Source organism: Artibeus jamaicensis, unplaced genomic scaffold (assembly GCF_021234435.1).
Source record: "Artibeus jamaicensis isolate MK-2021 breed Jamaican fruit bat unplaced genomic scaffold, CSHL_Jam_final scaffold_537, whole genome shotgun sequence".
In the NCBI taxonomy this organism is placed as follows: domain Eukaryota; kingdom Metazoa; phylum Chordata; class Mammalia; order Chiroptera; family Phyllostomidae; genus Artibeus; species Artibeus jamaicensis.
In genome coordinates this window covers 32,065,580-32,076,059 of record NW_026522047.1, presented here as the reverse complement: position 1 = coordinate 32,076,059, position 10,480 = coordinate 32,065,580, and the positions used below count along the sequence as shown (strand labels likewise).

General features: G+C 41.7%; 1 long non-coding RNA gene across 2 annotated transcripts; it reads right to left on the bottom strand.

Annotated features, from left to right (window-relative positions):
- Window positions 1–1,262: 1,262 nt before the first annotated feature.
- Window positions 1,263–10,460, bottom strand: LOC119040847 (uncharacterized). Of its 2 annotated transcripts, XR_005080936.2 has the most exons (5): window positions 10,306–10,460; window positions 3,868–4,031; window positions 3,073–3,131; window positions 2,860–2,916; window positions 1,263–2,484 (listed from the first exon to the last, which is right to left on the bottom strand). It is a non-coding gene; the product is annotated as an uncharacterized LOC119040847 (long non-coding RNA). The 2 variants fall into 2 exon arrangements; XR_008390288.1 differs by lacking the exon at window positions 2,860–2,916.
- Between the last annotated feature and the right edge of the window lie 20 nt (window positions 10,461–10,480).

Genomic DNA, 10,480 nt, shown 5'->3' with positions numbered 1-10,480 from the left:
AATGGATTAAGAATTGCAAAACTGGTTTTGACCACACCTAAATCAGGGGTTCACTCAACCAATTCATTAAACCATCCATTTGACTCTTTGATCTGTTAACTTATGGGCTGTCGGTTACATAGACAGCACTGTGCTAGATACCGCATAAGACACACTCTGCCATCCAGAAATGCCCCTGTGGTTCAGATGAGAACACATGCACACAGGCACTGGAACAAAAGACCACGTAGACTATGGCCCTGCGGCCATAAATGCTACAAGAAATTAACTAAGTATCCTCTCCTACACGGATTATCAGAGAAGACTTTATGTGGAAGCGGGAAGTGAATTTGAAACTTGAGGGCTGGGTAGTTCCAATAGCTCAATATGATGCTTTCTATGCATTTTATTCCTTAATCCCTTTAACAACCTTGTGAGGCGGGTGCTGTTATTATTTGCAGATACAAATGTGACAAAGCTCAGTCATATCAAGTCATTCGTCCAAGTACATAGCTGGGAAGTGAAGGATCAGGGATGCCAACAACCTTGTCCTCTTGAGGAGCCTGGGAAGAACTTTCCACTCTGGGAGGTGCAGGGGCAGGATAACACACACAAGGGAAGAAAGTGAGGGAAGGGAAGGGATGGTCAAAGTATGAGCTTATATCGTTCTCATTTTGAAGAAAATAATCTCAGGAGGAGGAAATGGAAGATGACATAAGAGTTGGGCGGGGTAGGGAATTTAATCATCTCTGTGCCTCAGTGGCCTTGACGAAGAACCTCTAACAGAGGAGCGTGTCTGGCAGGCACACGTCATCACATTCTCCCACCTCCCCTCAGTGCTAACCACACAAGTTTCTCTCAAGTTCAAGCCTCTGTTTATTTCTTAATCATGGCAGCAGGATTTCATCTGACATGCCTTTGCATGAGGAGGGGCTCCAGGTCCCCAGTCCTGTGTTTTAACCGTGTGCTGTGTTGGGACGGTGTGGAGAGACAGTAAAGAATCGTCAGTAGAGACACTTTACTGGGGAGTAAAGCGTGGGATGGCCTGCAGCGCAGAACTGTCAAAACGAAGAAAATTTGATTTATCTGCTCAGAGGAAGACGATCACTTATGATTTTCAGAGAACTGTTAGGATATGGGATATAAATGGCTATTTCCCCTCAAAGACGCCCTTTTTTTTTAAAAAAAAAAAAGTGCATGTTACATAGTGTTATGTCTGTTGATTTATAGTGATATCTTTGTGAAATGATGAGGAGAAGTCATTTTTCTTCAAAAATCAGCAGTTCAGAGTGCTGCTCCTTCATCTCTGCTACAAAGGGAGAGCCAAAAAAACCTGGAATTATCTTCTGGAGGGTGGGCCCCGGTAGTCCAGGCTTCCCTCCCCAGTTGAGTGTTCTAGGAACCCAGCTGCATCAGTGTTCCAGCTGTCGTGTTGTGAGAGGCTACATTCAGCTTCAGTGAATTGTTTTGAAGACTCTTTCAATACATTTGCCCATTTCACGACAGGTGATTTATGAGCGTACCTCCCTGCACTGAGTGTTCAGCCGATTTTGACCAAAAATAGCATGGCCCCATGCCTCACCCGCCCTATCCACCCGATCTCTCCCTGACTGAAATTTTTGTTTGTTTCCCTGGATGAAAAAAGGCCTCAAAGGGAAATGTTTTGCTGATGTGGAAGAGGTGAAACAAAAAATGGCAGAAGCGCTAAAAGGCATCAAAATCGAGTTCAAAACCTGTTTTGAGCTGTGGAGAAAACTTCGTGACAGGTGTATTGCACCAGACGGAGAGTACTTTGGAGGTGACTGAAGTTTAAACATGTAAGAATCCACAATTCTTCATATGTAAATTCTGGGTTTGGGGATCCCCCCTCATATATGACCATTTCTCCCTCTAGAGTCTGACCTCTTGTGCTTTTACTCCTCAAACATAGTCATATACATCACTGAGATTTCATATTTACTAGAGTCCCTGGTGACTTTTTAATTTTTCCAATTTAAAAAGAAACAAAACAGTACATTCAATCGCATTGACACCTGCAAGAGAATGAGAACTTCAAAACTCAGGACCTATAGTGTAATTCCTACAGGAGTTGCCATGACTTTTCCTGTGAAGGAGACACAAGACAAAATCTCAAAAGCATCAGGCATAGAATAGTTTCTATTTCCATGTGGGCTTTTTTCCCACCATTTCTCAGAACAGGTATGGTCTCAGATTTTAGATTCTCTTTTCAGGCTTTTTAAAAAAATAAAGTAACATTTGAAAACTTGCTTTTAGTCCCTAAAGAAGAGCCACAAATGTGCATGAAACTCCTGTCTAAGAGATTGAGAGTGAGGTGCTAGTAAGTTCTGTGGTAAGGAATTGTGTTCAATTTTGTTTCACCCAGAAGTCCTATATTTGTCTTCTTGGAATGGTTATCATCCTGAGACAGATGTTAGGAGGCACTGGTACAGGTAAAAATGAAGACATGAAGCATCTGGCCCGTCAGACTGGATTATAAGGAGATCCCTTTTGGTTGACAGGAAAAAGAAATAATGAATAGTGCATAATGGTAACTGTATTTTTCATGCACTAGATACCCATAAATTGCATATCCTGAGTATAAACCATTGCCTGAGTTTCAAAATGCTTACAATGAAAAGTAAAATAAATAAATTAGAGCTTAATCATTTCAAGTCTCGTTCTTGTGCTACTTCCCACAAATAAAATACATTCTAGGTTTCCAGAAAAATTATCTAGAAATTTTTAATGAACATTCTAGATGTCCCTGAGTTACATGCCTTGCCTTGTCATTTCACCTTTATAAATAATTATGAGCTATTGAAAATTGCAGAGATACAACTGTGAGCTAGGACCATACAACTGTAGAATTCGTACCCTTACCCCCAAACTGCAGTGGAATCCTCCTGTGGCTAATTTAATGCAGAAAAGTTTCCAGATCTAAGCAGAAAAACATGTAAAGAAATAGTTTTTACTGCAGCCGTAGCCATGACAATGTGCTTTGAGTCTGCGAGCCTTGGGAATAAACAGCCCAGTGAAAAAGACATATTTCCTTAGAAGAAGAAAATAAAGCCTAAGGAAAGGAGAAGAGTTTACCTCTTTATTCTGCGGTCAGCATCTAAAGCCATTCTCATCGATTTCATGCTGGTGGTTTACTGAAAGGAAAGACCGAGAATTTAGAAGCTATGTCAGCAGTGGAAAGATAGATGTACCCATAAGAAAGAAAACAACCTATTTTCATGACGCAAATTTTCCAGATGTTAAATGAAAAAAGAACTTCCTTTATAAAAGATTTTACTTATTCATTTTTAGACAGTGGGAAAGGGAGGGAGAGAGGAAAACATCAATGTATGGTTGTCTCTCATGTGCCCGCTACTAGGGACCTGGCCCACAACCTAGGCCTGTGCCGGACTGGGAATTGAACTGGCAGCCATTTATTGGGGCACAGGCTGGCACTCAATCAACTGAGCCACGCCAGCCAGAACAAAAAAAAAATCATTTCACTCAACCAAAAATAACTTATCCGACAGGTCTGTAGATTGAATGTTTGTCCCTTTCACCCACCAACCAATTTATAGGTTGAGAACCTAAGGCCTAAAGTGATGGTATCAGCAGGTAGGGCCTCTGGGAGGTGATTAGGAATCAGTGTCCTTGTTTTAAAAGAGGCCCAAGAAAGCTGCCTTGCCTCAAGTGCCACGCGGAGATCACTGTGAGAAGACCACTGCTGAAGAAGAAGCGGCTCTGGAGCACCGTGGCTGTGAAGATTGGAGTGTGAAAATCACTTTCATAATGCTTATTCCTCTTCTACCTGAATTACAAGAATAATGGCTATCCTATTCCCACAGGATTCTTCAGTAGACTGTGAACTCTGGAATATAGTAAACGCCTCACCTCAGTGTCTCCAGTGCCGAACGCAGATCTGTTACATAGCTGGCACCTCCACATCAATCAGCTTGGAACAAGAAGTGCAAGGCAAACAAAAGTTGTATCTGGTGGTATTTTTAGGAATTGCAAATCCAGGAGACAGAGATTTGGATAGAAATCCAGCTGTGTTCCTAGGGAAAAAGAAAGGGAAGAATTTACAAAGACAGAAAAAGAGGGTCTTCCAAAGAGGTCACAAGTTGCTTTCAAAGAGCTGTAATTGGTGTAGGGAAGTGGACTTACACCGTGCTATACCTGAGCAACTAATTAGTGCCTATTGCTGGGGAAAAGTTTATTTTTTACTAGAGAGTTCAGTGATGTAGTGCCAGTCCAGGAACTGAATCAGGATGCAGCCCTTTGGTTTAGCCCAGAGCACATGGGGCGCAGGGGGCAGGGATAGCCCAGCTTCCTGGAAGCTTCCTGGCTCTACTTTAGACTTCTCTCTTGACAATACCAGCTCTATTTACTGTTTGTCTTTCCCATAATAAATGTTTCAAGTGAATAAGTAAATGGATGGAAGGTGGGGTGAGTAATTAGTTAATGATAGTGACTGCAATTTACTAGTGAAGATCAGCCAATCAATTAATATTTATTATTCATTGTACATATTACGTGACAGTTTGTACTTGAAGCTAGATTCTAAGAAATTGTGGTAGAAAAAAAAAAGAGGATTGGTGAACTAGCTGGACTTTTCATCCAGTGTAAATGTGAAGATTTGGGCCCCTTTAAGACTTCTTAAGATGTCTTTGGATCATCCAGCTAGTGCTAACTATAGGCTGCATGGTCCCAGGGCTACTGATACAGATTAACTATTTTTGGGCTGACCAAAGCACAGTTTGGTCACTATTTAATGGAGTGGTTTGTCAGGTTCTAGTGGTCACAGATAGGGTCAGCATGTGGTGTCAAAGATTAATGCAACAGTTAGTTGATCTGCAATCATCAGTGTAGCAACCTCTGGGATCAGCCCTGCCTGAAGATCCTGAAGATTCTTCTGATTTTTAATCTGGCAGTTTAGACAAAAGTTGACCTCTCTGACATCTCCATTTCCTCTGGATTTAACACTCTCCCCTGGACCTCCCTAATTAGTCCCTCAAGATCAGTAGTTGCACGAAGAAGTCCTTTTTACAGAAAAGACTGAGAATCTGAATGCCCTAGGGGTCCTGGGCTTTCTCAAAGCAGATGCTGGCCTCTAGGGGTGGGCAATGACCTTAGTCACTGGAACTCATTTTATTTGATTGTTAGGATGGATGGTTTCCACCATATGGCTTAAACAAGTTATTTTAAGCTGTAATTCTTTATACATGTGCCACTTTCTGTGCTAATCATGCCCCAAACTCTGCTTCAATCTAAGAGTCTGCTGTACCCCAAGACCTGGAGTCCTGTCTCATGTTTAATTTGCAGCAGCTTTCATAACCAATACAGAAAGACGTGTTCATTCAAGAAGCCAGGTGGGACATCTGTGGTCTTGAAAGCAAGCAAAAGATTGGAAATAAATACTCCTGTTAACAAATGTCTCATTGATCAGGAGATTGAAGTTAGCTGACTACTACAATCAGTCACTCTTTTTTAAAAATACAGAGGAATGCTTGATTCCATTTTCTATGTCTTTTATTAATACCTGTTTCACTAACACCCTACTACCTAAGTAGTGGATCTAGTAACTTTTGGTTCTAAAAGAAATACATATATATATATATATATATATATATATATATATATGCATTTCATAGCTACTATTGTTGCAGTGTGCATCTTTTCTACCTGTGTTTGGTTAGGATCCTTGTCTTTTTTAAGCACTCTATTTGGCCGAGAAGCGTGAACTATGCCATCTAAACATTTCCCTTATTGTACTTGTCACTATATAGCAGTTCTGATAGCACAAATCTGGGTTCCCATTCTTTAGAATTCTACAGAATCATATCCATGTTCCTCGTTTGACATACATTTTTACAAAAAATGCGTGTTTAAAAAATATCATATAATTCTCTAATGGAAAATTAAAGGTCCTGGTAATCACCCATCGCTTCTGTTTTCATACAGAGAATTTTTCTGCAGAAGTCGATCAGCACCATCACTAACAAAAACATCTATTTTAAGGTATGTTGGTGATAATTGTTACCCCAAATTTGGCAGAAAGAAGAAGTAATCCAAATAAATAGGATTTATTTGGTCTATATTTATTGGTCTATGTAAGACCAATTCATTAGAGGAAAACAAAGAATTGGAAGGATAAAAAAATTGTAATTTCAAACCACACCTTCCGAATTTTGAGAACTTCCTGGAATCATCTAGACACGGGAAAAGCACCAGTCAGCCCTATTCAGCAAGAAGGTAAGGTATCTTTCCCCAAAGAAATAACAAAGAAATCCTAAACCAACTTAAGGCAGCAGAAAATAATGATTGCATGTACTTATTCTGTCTCACTGACCATTTGGAAAACAAAGGACCCAAAGTTCTGTCCACCTTCCTGATTAAAGGGAGGTTCAGAGGATACAGTAAAAAAGATGCATCCTTTAGATATGACTTTAATTGGTTAATTCAAATCTTATAAGAAATGCAAGTGGCTTTCTGAACTGTAGACCTTATTCAGTGCAATTACGTAATTGTATAAACTCCACTAATTGCTAGAGACAATGTCACATAGTGTTGAGAGTACTCTGTCTATCAGACTGTTCGGTTTTGAATCCCACCACCTGTGTTTGCTGTGTGACCTTGAACAACTCACTTAACCTGAGTCTTATGTTGGGAATGGCTCTGCCTGGTTTCAGGAATTGTAACTGCCCCCCATGGCTAAGGATGAGTGAGTGACCTCTGGAATGCGAGCCACAAGGAGACAAAGTTTGTCTCTGGTAGCAAACTCTGCCTCTGCTTCCTCCCCTGCCCCCAAAGCTTGGTCAGTTAGTTGATGATGGGTAAGACTCCCCAGAGAAGGGGCAACCCAAGCCAGACATAATCATGTGGCGGGCCATCATGGAAGGACTTGGGGGGCTGCAACAAAGAGGGGGTGATGGGCCCTCGCCCCCCGGCTATTCTGACATAGCCTGATGTCCTCTGGGAGAAGCTCTTCCTGACTCTAATCCACTTAAGCCTGAAAACCTGTGATGGGGGAACCGGTGCAGCCTCTTACTGGCTATGGTGGGATCCGGGTTAACCAGGCTTAGGAAAGAATTCCCAAAAGTCCTGTGAAGCCTGCTTTGCTAAGAGTGTTTTCATTAATATGATAAGGGTCTGAGCAGGAAATGAGTATGTCTCCCAAAGTTTCTGCAACCCCCTTTCCTGACAGACACTGACTCAGACTAAGCCCTCAGATTTGTTTGAAATGTTATCTACTGTTTGATCCTTACTGCCTGTATTCCTGTGTGTTACAACCCAATAAAAGCCATTGAGGAGGGGCTCTTGGCCTTTCTCCTCTGAGAGATTGGCCACCTCTCCTCCCCAAGCAAATCATGTCTTGGTAGTGTTACTTTCATCCATGGCGGATAGGGGGACTTGCTGGCAAAGTTGCCCCCACAGTCTTAGCCACCTTATCTGTAAAATGGAGATAAAAATAGTAATAACTTCAAGTCTTACTGCGAGAATTAAATGAGTCAAGATGTGGCCCTGGCTGGTGTGGCTCAGTTGGTTGGACTGTCCTTCTGCAAACCAAAGGGTTGCAGATCAGGGCAGAAGCCTAGGTCATGGGTTCCATCACTGGTCAGGGCACATACAACAAGCATTGATCGGTTGATCAATGTTTCTCTCTCACATTGATGTTTCCTTCCCTCTCTCTCTCCCTCCCTCCCTTCCCCTCTCTCTAAAATCAATAAGCATGTCCTCAGACAAGGATAAAAAACTAAATATATAAAACATATGAGTCAATATGCGTAAAGCACTAAGAACAGTACTGTTGCATAGTAAATACCAATACTCATATGCCAAATTTTACTGATTCTGTAAAAAAAATTGCTGTATTTGTGGCAGTCCCGGCCAAGATGGATGTGTTGGTAGAAACCCTTTGCTTCCTCACACAACCAAAAGGAGGATAACAACTAATCTAAAATCAATAAACAACCAGAAATGCCAAAAAATCAAACTGCACAGAGGCCCAACAACCAAGGAATTAAAGAAACAGTCAGCCAGAACAACCATACCAGTAAGAACCCACAGTGAAGCAAACAGTGGGCCGTGTGTGTGCAGCTGCCTGAGCAAACCTGGGGCCAGGTGGTGGACCACATGGGCAGGGCTGGCTGAAGGTGAAACTGAGACTCAGAGCTGACTGTGAACTATGGCGGTTGCTGCTGTGGGAGAAACTCCCAGTCTCACAAGAGTTCGTTGGAAGATGTGCTAGAGTCGAGCAGGCAAACTGCACTATTCCCTCTCTGGCCCCTCCCACACAGGCACAGCAAGGAGGGTTGCCCTGCCCCAGCAAATACCTAAGGCCCTGCACCCTTACAATTTCTCAGGTGCACCCAGGTAAGGAAATAGGGCCCAAATGAAAGAATAGAGCAAAGCTTCAGAAAGACAGCTAAGTGATGAGATCACCAACCTATCCAGTGGAGAATTTAAATCCCTGATAATCAAAATGCTCACAGAACTGATTGAGCTTGGCCAAAAAATGAAAGACACCCAAAATGAAATAAAGCAAAATATTCAGGGAACCAACAGTGACAGGAAGGAAACCAGGATTCAAAGTAATGATTTGGAACAAAGATAAGAAATAAACATCCAACTGGAACAGAATGAAGAAACTAGAATTCCGCCCCCCCAAAAAAAAGAAGAGATGCTAAGGAATCTCCAGGACAACCTGAAACATTCCAGTATATGAATTATAGGGGTGCCATAAGGAGAAGAACAACAGCAAGAAATTGAAAACTTATTTGAACAAATAATGAAGGAAAATTTCCCCAATCTGGCAAAGGAAATAGGAAGTCCAGGAAGCCCAGAGAGTCCCCAAGAAGTTGGACCCAAAGAGGAACACACCAAGGCACATCATCCAAGATTAAAGACAAAAAGAAAACATTAAAAGCAATAAGAGAAAAGGAGAGTTACCTACAAAGGATTTCCCATAAGACTATCAGCTGATTTCTCAAAAGAGACCTTACAAGCAAGAAGGGCTGGAAAGAGGTATTCCAAGTCATGAAAAGCAAGGACCTACATCCAAGATTGCTCTGTGCAGCAAAGCTTTCATTTAGAATGGAAGGGCAGATAAAGTGCTTCCCAGATAAGGTCAAGTTAAAGGAGTTCATCATCACCAAGCCATTATTATATGAAATGTTAAAGGGATTTATTTAAGACAAAGAGGATAAAAATATGAACAGTAAAGTGACAACAAACTCACAACTATCAACGAATGAATCTAAAAGAAAATACAAACAACGGAAACAAAAACTTAGCAAACAACTAGAACAGGAACAGAATCAGAGAAATGGAGATCACACAGGGGGATTTCAGTGAAGAGGGGGAAGGGAGGAATTGTGGGGAGGCACAGGGAAGAATAAGCATAACTGGTAGGCATAAAATAGGGAGAGAAAAAATGGTATAGGAAACAGAGAACTCAAAGAACTTATATGTACAACCTATGGACATGAACTAAGGGGGGGCAATGCTGGAGGGTTGGGGGATGCAGGGCAGAGGTGGGATAAAGGGGGAGAAATTGGGAAAACTATAATAGCATAATCAATAAAATATACTTAAAAATTGCTATACCTGTGCCTGCCTATATAACACACTTAAAGACACATGAAAAAATTATCAATAATTCTTTTGTTTCAATATAGTGAACACTGGACACCCTGAAGTATACCAAATTTGGTGAAATTTATCAATTTTTTCAAAATTGTTGTGGAATAAATATATTAATAGAACAAAGCATTAAATGTCAAATGTTGAATTAAAATTTTATTCACATCGACAAAAGTGGTTAAAGTCAAGAAAAAAGAAGATACTTGTTCAGGAAATAGAGAATCCATCTGAGGAATGAGGCACAGGACATTCCCAGGACAGCAATGAGAGAGACCCCAGGGCATCAGCTGAATGTACTGCCTCTCAAACCTTATTGTGCATAGGAATGGCTGGGGGCGCGGGGGGGGGGGATCGTGTTACAGTGCAGATTCCGATTCAGTAAGTCTGAGTAGGGTTTGAGATTCAAAATTTTTAACAGGCTCTCCACAGGATGCTACTGCTGCTGCTTCAGGGGCTACACTTTGCACGGCAGGCTGTCGAGAACGTTCCAAATTGTTACAAGATTGTACAGAGAAAGAAAGAGAGAGAGAAATTGGTTTGCTTCTGGGAGATAATGGATGATGAATTAGTGTCAGGCAATAGTAGTACAGTAGAAGAGGAAGAGGGATGAAACAGAGGGAAAGATCACTCTTAATTAAATACAAATCAAGCAAAAACACGGACTGATGGGGGAGGGCCCTGTCGTACTTGCTCCTTTTAAACACCTGAGGAGGAAGGCCGGACCATCTGAACGGAAACAAATTCGTGGCCATGGGGTCTCAGGAGCACCCCTGTAAGATGCTCTGGATGGTGGGATTAGCCCGTCGCATTGCAGACCCAGCAGGAAGCACCACCACCCTGAACCCGGGTAGTGGGCGGAGCC